This window comes from Sinocyclocheilus rhinocerous, unplaced genomic scaffold (genome assembly GCF_001515625.1).
Source record: "Sinocyclocheilus rhinocerous isolate Xijiao unplaced genomic scaffold, SAMN03320098_v1.1 scaffold701, whole genome shotgun sequence".
NCBI lineage: Eukaryota > Metazoa > Chordata > Actinopteri > Cypriniformes > Cyprinidae > Sinocyclocheilus > Sinocyclocheilus rhinocerous.
The window spans coordinates 203,674-214,003 of NW_015623472.1; the positions used below are offsets into that span (position 1 = coordinate 203,674).

The window sequence follows — 10,330 nt, forward strand, 5'->3', positions numbered from 1 at the left end:
TTTACTTTGTGTTCATCAGAGAATCCTGAAAAAAAAAGATGATATATTTTATATAAATTGTAATATATTTTAGCAGCAAATCAGCATATTGGAATGATTTCTGAAGGATCATCTGACACTGAAGACTGAAGTAATGACACTGTGAAATTATTAGTTTTATTTTAATATATTTAAATAAGTAAAATATTCCTGTGATCAAAATCTAATTTTCAATGTTACTGTTTTACTGTATTTTAATCAAATGTAGCCGTGGTTGTTATATATCTTGCCTGTGTTCCCCTGTCTTGTGTTTAGGACTCTTGTTTTGTAATGTTTTCTATTCCTAATTGTTTCTGTGTTCACATTCTTTTGCTCAGTTCCTTTTACATCTTCCAATTCTCCTACTGTAAAAGGAGAGCCACTGAATACCAGCGCATCGTCCATAAAGTCAGCAAACTAAACATACTCTCTCCTCCTGGAAGCCATGACTTTATTGGCTTATTCAGCCTATAGCAAAAGAAGTCTTTCAAAGTTATATTGTCTATAGGATCTTGATAAGACAACTCTGTAAACCTGCGGATGTACTCCTCGATCGAGAGTTCATTCTGCTGAAGGTACAGGAACTGGTTGAGCGGGTCCACGACTGGTCTGGCTCTCATTTGGCTGCTGGATCTGTGAAAGCCTTCTGTTATGAACTCGGAGGCTTAGACGGTGGATCCAAATGCAGTGTTTATTGAGGGAAATCCACAGGAGCAGTCAAAAACACATGGTGGTCAGAGTCCAGTAAACAGGTAAAAAGAACCCTTTGCTGTGCTAGGTACCCCAACGGAAGGGTACCAAAAAAGTGTAACGGCGCGGTTGCCTATTTTGTACCATTCACAACTTCTGACAGTGGAAACGGAAATAATTGCGCACTGTAATGTACTGTACCGAACTGTACCGCTCAGTGGAAACGAGCCATTAAAAACGTTATTTAGGCTAATTGGTTTAGACATTACAGGTGCTGTTTATTAGAATTGTTTATTTATTTGTTTGTTTATGTTTTGCATTCTCAGTGTTTGCAATTGTAGGGTTGAAAATCACAGGGGAATGAGTCTCTATGAGAAAAGAGAGGAGGGGGATGTTGAACACTACCAAAACCAGGAAGCAGCAGAGGCCAGACGTGTGTCTGTGAAGAGTGATAGATCCATGGAAAACGCCCTTAACTATAGGGATGGAACTGTGGCCTTTAACCCCAGGTAATAACCAGTACTGGATACTAGAGACTAGAGACAAAATTATAACTTAAACATCAGTGATAAAAAGAGATCATGTGATTTAATGTTTTCTTAGTATCAGACAGCATTGTGTCCAGTATCCAGCTGTGTGTCTACAAAGAGTGACAGTGACTCAAGTTTTTTGAATCCTTTCACCTTTTAATCAATGCTTATTTAGATTTGTCCAGTGACTGTTCAAAAAAGACAAAATAACCTAAAAGAGTTTTAACAACGTCATTGTTGTCATCAGTCACATTTACATATTTATAATTCATCCATTATTTTGAACAAGATTGTTTCACATGCTGAATTCACAAAAGAGACACCTGATTAATTTATTTTATTCACAAATTGGATGTAAAGCTGTGTCCAAAATCAATCCCTAACTCTTAATTCCAAATGTTTGATCAAATTCATTTACTGAGATTTATATGCATCACCAGAGCAAATGATCATTTGCTTGATGATCTGAATATAAAGTTTAACACGTCTTTCTAATCAACCCGTATCAGTGATGACTTTAGTACACTTTTATGGTTGAATATTCATCGTTTGCACACATAAAACAAGCACTGCAAATTAACAAAACACCCTAAAGTATACATGTAATTCATATTTAATCATATTTACTGATTTGTAGATTGCCTTTATTAGATTACAAACATTAGCAATTGTTCTGTAAAAGGCGTTATGCATATTGAGCTGTTGTTGCACACTAGCATGTGGTGTTTAGAACCTTTCAAAATAGAGCTCATTGGCTGTAGAATGATTTATCACTTAAAGCGTTTATAGTAGAAACCACTAGCTCTCACCTGAATATGAATTAGTTTCATCCATCATTGCCATCACCTGTATGTCCATTAAAGGATTAGTTAACCTAAAAATATCCTCCTTATTAGAAAACCTAGGGTGACCATACGTGCCATTTTCCCAGGACGCGTCCTGGCCAGGATTTGTTTTGGCTTTGTTTTCCTGTTTTCATGCTTGCTGAAGGTAATGATCGAAAAGTAGTTTGACCAATAACATGCAAGCATTGTACATAATGGACCAATCATGGCGTGTGAGAAGGTGGGATCTACGGTCAAAGCGATGCAATTACGCGTACATATTAGGTGTGTTCGACTTAAAAGCAGTAGATTGATCTCAGACTGATCAGTGTTTGACATCAAAGTACCTCGAGAGCGTTTCGAAAGCATAACTGTCTGTATGGTACTTTTGTCAAATGTCATACGTCGGTCTGCACACGCAAACAAAGCCAAAAGCTAGATATTTTAGGCAATATAGAAATCCTGGCCAGGACGTGTCCTGGGAAAATGGCACGTATGGTCACCCTAGAAAACCAAAACATCAGGGTGAGTAAATAATGACTGAATTTTCACTTTTGCATCTTCTTCCTAAATTGTGTTTCGGACTTGATGTCAAGGGTAAATTGTGGAACATCAATTTATAAATACACAATGCTTGAAACAAACATCGAGAGACATTTTTAAGTGTCATTTGAATAATTAAGCTCATTCTGGCTAATCTAGGCCAGTTTCTGCATAAAATAGTTGATCAATATTCTGTTTATTGTGTCTCAACTGGTTGTGAGAATGGCACACGTGGCTTTACTAGAAGATCTTGCTGCTCATACTCATTCATTATTTGTGTTGTTCTTGTTTCTGCTGTGTGGATAGAGATGATCAGACTGGAGTCCTGCAGCAGGATTCTGTCCAAAAAGCAGATGATGGACTACGGAGAGCCAAAGACCAACACAAAATCAGCATGAAGAACAAATATGAGAGCTTATTTGAGAGGAACAGAATCTACACACAACTCCGTATCATACACGGAGAGAGTGAAGGGGTGAATGAAGAACATGAGGTGTTGCACATGGAGAAAACGCCAAGATTACAAGACACTCAAATCAACTGCAACAACATCTTTAAAGACCTACCTGGACCAGGACGTGAGAAGAAAGGCAAAATAAAGGCAGTTCTTACCAAAGGCATGGCCGGAATTGGAAAAACGGTCTCTGTGCAGAAGTTCCTTCTGGACTGGGCCGAGGGAAAAGCCAATCAGGATGTAGATTTCATGCTTGTGCTTCCATTTCGAGAGCTGAACTTGATTCGAGATCATCAGTACAGTCTTCACAGACTTCTGCTTGACTTTCACCCTGAACTTCAAGATCTGAACTCAAAGATCTATGAGGAGTGTAATGTTGTGTTCATCTTTGATGGTCTGGATGAAAGCAGAATAGAGATTCAGGGATTCAATGATCCTCAGAAGGAGGAATATTTCAGGAAGAGGATCAGTGACGAGCAACAAGTCGGCAGAATCATTTCACATATTAAAAAAGCAAAAAGCCTCCACATCATGTGCCACATACCCGTCTTCTGCTGGATCTCAGCCACTGTGCTACAGCAGCTCTTAAAAGACGATCTCAGTTCAGAAGTCCCTCAAACCCTGACTGAAATGTACATCCACTTCTTGCTCACTCAGATAAACATGGGAAATCAAAAATACAAAGAGAGAGATCCAGAGAAAGTCCTGCAGTCCAACAGAGAAGTGATCGTTAAACTTGCTGAACTGGCTTTCAACCAGCTGATGAAGGGCAATGTGATGTTCTATGAGGAGGACCTGATTGAGAGCGGCATAGACGTCACTGACACCTCGGTGTATTCTGGGATTTGCACTGAGATCTTTAAGGAGGAATCTGTGATTCATCAGAGGAAAGTCTACAGCTTCATCCATCTGAGCTTTCAGGAGTTTCTAGCCGCTTTGTATGTATCTTACTCCCATGTGATGAAGAACATGGAACCATTGCAGTTGTTTCTGGATGATAAACATGAGAGGGACAGACCTAAGAGAAACAGGTACAGATTTAAGAAAATCTCTTTGTTTCAGCTACAAAAATCAGCAGTTGATAAAACTCATCAGATTGAAAATGGGCACCTGGATCTTTTTCTGCGGTTCTTGCTGGGCATCTCACTAGACTCCAATCAGGAACTCTTAAAGGATCTACTGCCACAAGCAGAGAACAACTCAAAGAACATCAAAGGATTCATGCGGTACATTCAAGAGGCAATCAAGAGAAATGACAATCTTTCAGCCAACAGATCCATCAATCTGTTCCTCTGTTTGCTGGAAATGAATGATCAGACTCTGTATCAAGAGATTCAGGAGTTTGTGAAATCAGACAAACACTCCGATATGTATCTCTCTGTTGCGCACTGCTCAGTGATAGCCTATGTGCTTCAGACGTCAGAGGAGGTGCTGGATGAGTTTGATCCTATGGAATACAAAACAACAGAGGAGGGTAGATGGAGACTGATACCAGCTGTGATGAACTGCAGAAAAGCTCTGTGAGTATTCATTTGTAGAGTATTCATAGCCAGTAAGGTAGTTTTTAAGTTTAGGTATAGGGTGGATTAGGGTTGTAGAATATGGTCATGCAGAATAAGGCATTAATATGTGCTTTACAAGTACTAATAAACAACCAATAAATCAATCATATGCATGCTAATTAATAGTGGGAATTGGTTCCTAAACTAAAGTGTTACCCATATTAGTTTCTAGCTCAAACTAATGCATCAAGCAAATCATAACCCTGTTCTTAATTTAGTTATATACAGAAAAGCAGTTGAAAGCATGCTGGACAGTAGACCGTAGAAGCACAGCTGTGTGATAAGGTGTTTAAAACCAAGTTGGCAAGTGCTAATTTCACATCCTGACTTTATAATTCAATTTCAGCTAAACTCAAGTTCTTTTCAGAGTTTTACGTTCTTTTATGCACTGAATACAGGAAACGTGACTTTAAACATTCATCTTCTCCTCATTGTCTTTTTGTATTATAGACTTGCTAGATTGCGTCTTTCTGTTCAGCAGTGTGACAGATTGTCTTTAGCTCTACGATCATCAAACTCTTGCCTGGAACAGCTGGACCTGAGTAACAATAACCTGCAGGACTCATCAGTGAAGCTGCTTTCTACTGGACTGAAGAGTTCACACTGTCACCTGAACATACTGAGGTTTGACTTCCACATGAGCTACTTTTATACATGAAACCCAGTGAATTGCCATATTGGCGTGGCATGATGGCTCAGTGGGTAGCACTGTTGCCTCATAGCGAGAAGGTTCCAGATTCAAGTCTTGGAGGCATTTCTGTGTGGAGTTTGCATTTTCTCAATGGCATGTTGCCGTGAGCTTTCCTCATATATATCTGTGTTATGCTGCGTTCAAGTCCTCCTGGGACGTTCGTACTTACGAGTTGACAAGTCGTAATTACGACGTCAGGTGCGTTCAAGTCAGTTTAGTCGGCACAAGATGGCGGTGTACCTTCTTTTAATAAATGACAAGAAAATACAACAGGGTCTGCATTTTTTTACTTGGATTTCAACTGCATAACAAGAACATGACCAATTTAAGTTTTTAGGACAACTAAACTATCAATTTAAACAAAAATTTACCGTCAACTACAGACGTTGCATCCATCGATTCCGCCATGTTTCTCATTGACACGCCCCCAACTCGGAAAGTCGGGGCTTAAAGAAAATGTCGAGTTTCCCACTCGTAATAACAACTTTGTGGTGGCGTTCATGTGCGTTCAACTCGTAAATACGATCTATCCGACATGATTTGAACGCACCATTAGCCTTTTGTTGGACTGACCATCTGTCCAGGGTGTTTCCCTGCCTATGGTCCAAGATGCTGGCACTGATAGCATTTCACCTGCCTGATTAAAACGTTCCGCTGACCTTTAACAGATCACTGGAGAAGTGTGAAGATCCTTCTTGCTTCAAACACTCCATCTCCATCCCAAAGAAATTCAAAATCACAGGACTTAAAGGAAGGGTGCCAAACTCAGCTCCTGAAGGGCCACAGTTCTGCAGAGTTTGGTTCCAACACACATACCTGTAGTTTTCAAATAATCCTGAAGAACATGATTAGTTCTTCCAGGAACTGAGTTTGGCATCCCTCACTTAAAGAGATACTCCACCCAAAAATGAAAAGTCGTATCATTTACTCACCCTCATGCCGTCCCAGATGTATATGACTTTCTTTTTATAAATGAACAACCTCTGGGACGTATCACCTCTATTTTCTGTGCTTGTTGCTCTTTCCTTTCGTGAATCTGCTTGTTAACTGCAGGTGTTCATAGGGCTACACATTTTTGGGGAAGAAAATCTAATTGCAATTTTCCTGGTTTTAAAAGAAGGCCCAAAATTGTGTGCCTATGTATTAATATGACTAATATGGCAAAAATAACTTTTTTTTTTTTCAACAATTCTTCTCCTCCTCATCTCGTCTGCCACGGCATGCCGCCGTTGAACTAGCAGAGGACAGCATGCAGATGCGTCCTCTCCACAAAGTAAGCATTGTTTACATGCAGAGGAAAGCACGCACATGCGTCATGAGACTCTGCACAATGACGAAGCTGCAGCAGATGGGATGAGGTGGAGAAAAATGGTTGAATAAAGTCATTATTTTTGTTTTCTTTGCGCACAAAAAAGTATTCTCGTACCTTCCAGATAAGGCTTACTGGAGATGAGAATCTGTCTTCAGAAAGCATGCTCAAACTACTGCAAATGAAACTCAAAGTTTGCCATCTCGTCTTGAAGTTGAGCAGATTCATATTCATTAAAAGTGATGTACGCTAAATTTCTCTCAACATTGTTGATGACACTTTCAGTGTTGATGACGTTTACATGGACAACTTTTATTTCAATCGAAATGAAATCATTGATTTCTGGGACAGGGACACATTATTACCCATCATTTTAATGTTCATATTTTAATTATAACAACACATTTAATTGCTTGTATTTTTGTTCTCATTTTCATTTTTAATAATGAACCTACAGGACGAGCATATGGGTTTATGCATTTATTTATTTATTTATGATGAGAACAGATGAACAGAGACTGTGCGTCACTTTTCATGTTCAACACCACATGAAGCAGATGTATAATCAGAGGTTGCGTTAGACTTTAACATTGTCCGTCATTTTGACGGACATGGTCGTAAAAATTCTGTCATAATCTATTATTACATGTCATTTTAATTTTCATATTTTAATTATAATAACACATTTAATTGCTTGTATTTTTGTTCTCATTTTCATTTTTAATAATGAACCTACAGGACGAGCATATAGGCTTATGCATTTATTTATTTATGAAGGGAACGGATTAACAGACCGTGCGTTACTTTTCATGTTCAACACTGCAGTGACAGCAGAGGCCACTAAAAACAACTAAATATGCTAGGGCTGGGTAAAACAAAAAAACAATTTCTCGATTTTAATAGATTCTCATTTTTATGAACCAATATAGATTCTTAAATCCCAATCGATGCTGTTTTCAGTTGATGAATGAACAGTACATATAGTGCGCCTCCCATCCATTTGATATGATACAGTCTCAGATTTCAAATTCTGTCCATTTTATTAGAAAATTCAAGCAATAAATACCGTTTTGGCGCTCTTTAATGTGATCGCTGTAGACACCTCAGATCAAGCGAAGCGGCAGCGCACGTGAACTGATCATCTCTTTCACTTTACTACTAGTGGGTACTTGCCTGTGCAGAATCAAACGCATAGCAAAATACTTGTGACAGTTTTATTTTTGTTCTGGAGCTGATGATCCCGCGCTCTGCTGCCACACTGGAGCGCACTCGCCACCAACTGGACAGGGGTGGGAATTACAGTTATAAATTACAATAGATCACCCTCAGTGTCTGGCAAAGTGATGGACGGTCTTCAGGTTTTTCCGTCACTAATAAAAAAATTCTGTTAACGACGGAAAATTTTTGGTTAACGTGACCTCTAACATACTCCGATATATATATGTGTGTGTGTGTGTGTCAGTAAGCAGCGCATTAATATAGAACGGTAATTAAAGGCTCTAATGCACACCAGCACACCAGTATAGGTGTGTGAATTGTAGGAGCTAGACGACGTATGATGACGTGTGACGGCATAGTAGTGGTGTCCCAATTCTTAGGGGAATATTTTCACCCCTACCCCTTGACACTCTGTTTCAAGGGACAAGGGGAAGGGGTAGGCAGAGGGGAAGGGGTATAAAATAGAATTGGGATTGGGCCTTAGTGTAATCTGTCAAAGTGACGGACAGACTTCAGTCACTGATAAAAAAATTCCGTCAATGACAGAAAATTTTCGGTTAATGCGACCTCTGACACATATCTGATTTTCACCCACCTGTTTACGTTCACTTAAGCCATAACTGACTGTATTTATGTGAGATACTCCACACGATGGACATTTTGACAACTGTGTGTGTATTTGACAATTCAGGCACAAGGAGAACTGATCGCGTGCCGTCTGAGAGAACTGGGATAACGGGCGCGCGCTTCTGTTGTGTGTCATTCAGCATGATTCCGCCTGTCCCGCCTTCACTAACTGCAAGTTAATCGATAATGAATTGTGATTGGATGGTAATTTTGTTCTACTACGAGCTTGGCTGCCTTTGATTAGGCTGTTCTCGCGTGACAGAACAGTGCTGCTACTTGCCCTGATCACCCAGTCATAAAAAAAAATTTGAAATACGGGACAAAACATGATTTTTTCTTAAGTCGGGACACTAAAAATAGAGCTGAAATACGGGACTGTCACGGGAAAAACGGGATGTCTGGTCACCCTACGATGAGTGGAAGGAGAATTTTAAAATGACAGTCATTTATGACACTTAATTCTACAAAAATAATGGCTCATTTACGGCTCATACGTCATTATGCCATATCTACATCATTGCACACTGTAAATGGGTAGGTTGATACTGACATCATTTTGTGGCAAAAAAACTCTAATCTACAAGAACCAGTACTCAAAAGTCTTGTGAACAGGGTTCGTACAAGGTGCTTAAAGTGCTTGAAGTACTTGAATTTGACTTTTTTAAATTTAAGCCCTGGAAAACCCTTGAAAGCAGCCATATTTAAAAAAAAAAAAAAAAAAACTGTCCTCCTGCATTTCCAATCAGGTTTCCAAAGCTCAGCTCCTTTAACTTTGCTTACTGTAAATTAATCTTAAAATGTAAATGCTTTCTCAGAGATGTGGAGGAAGAGATGCTAAAAAAGACAAATCTAAAATATAGAGTTTCACCTATAAAGCACACCACACAAATAATATTCTGCATACAGAAGAGAAGCGTTTTTGGGCTTGTTGCAGTGAAAATATATCCATCCGGACCGCGAGCCGTAACAGCAGCACCATTTTAAGTGAGTAGCGTTTAGGTTTGTTTATGGTAAATATCTTTCAGCACTATATCCTTTAGTATTTTTATCAAAAGCCAAATGCGCTTTATTCGAGCCCTTTCAGTTCCGTGCGCGTTCTCTCTTTCCGGACGCGCGCCGGCGCCAAGTTCAAGAGCTGCAGATGACGCGGTTATTTTAACAACAACAGAAACAACAATGCTTCAAATATAGTTATTTTTCATACTATCTATTTATCTATCTATAACCTATGACTCTGACTGTTCAAACCAGATGTGACAAGACGTTTCTGATCTACATTTAGCATTATTAATCTGTAGGCTAAGAACATTTCAAAATAATCATGTAATTATAATTGAGAAAATTGTTGCTAGATGGCTAGGATAGAACTTAAACTTTGAAATGGCTAGTTATCTTTCTTTTCTGCTCAAGATGAGAACGTTTTGATTATTGTAGCAACATTGTTTTTAGATAATGCTTTTAAGTAGGCTAAAATATAGATTTCAGGAGGAAAACCCTGATCAGAAACAGTATTTTTTCTGTCACATGGCCTCGCATGTATCTAAATGTAAAAAAAAAAATTTTTTTTTTTGGACCTCTGCTTTGAAGAAAATATAGAGGCCTTGGAACTTTAATTGAATACCCCTGACTTATGTAATAAATAAATACTTTATTTGTATGGTTTTGTAATATCCCTGTCAAATATTTCCTTGTGTGTCATGGTAGATCGGACTCCTATTATAGAATTTCATTACAGAAAAACTGTTTTGAACATGGTAATGGATTAAAACATAGCGTTGCATTGCTTCAGTCCAAAAGAAGCGCATAATTACAGTACTAAGCCGCTGCAATGGAGCAGCTCTAATGCTATTAAATTAAAGATGAT

The 10,330-nt window shown here is 38.8% G+C and overlaps 1 pseudogene; it reads left to right on the forward strand.

Moving 5' to 3' along the window:
* Positions 1–10,330, forward strand: part of LOC107749626 (NACHT, LRR and PYD domains-containing protein 12-like) — a 28,889-nt pseudogene that overhangs the window by 2,210 nt on the left and 16,349 nt on the right.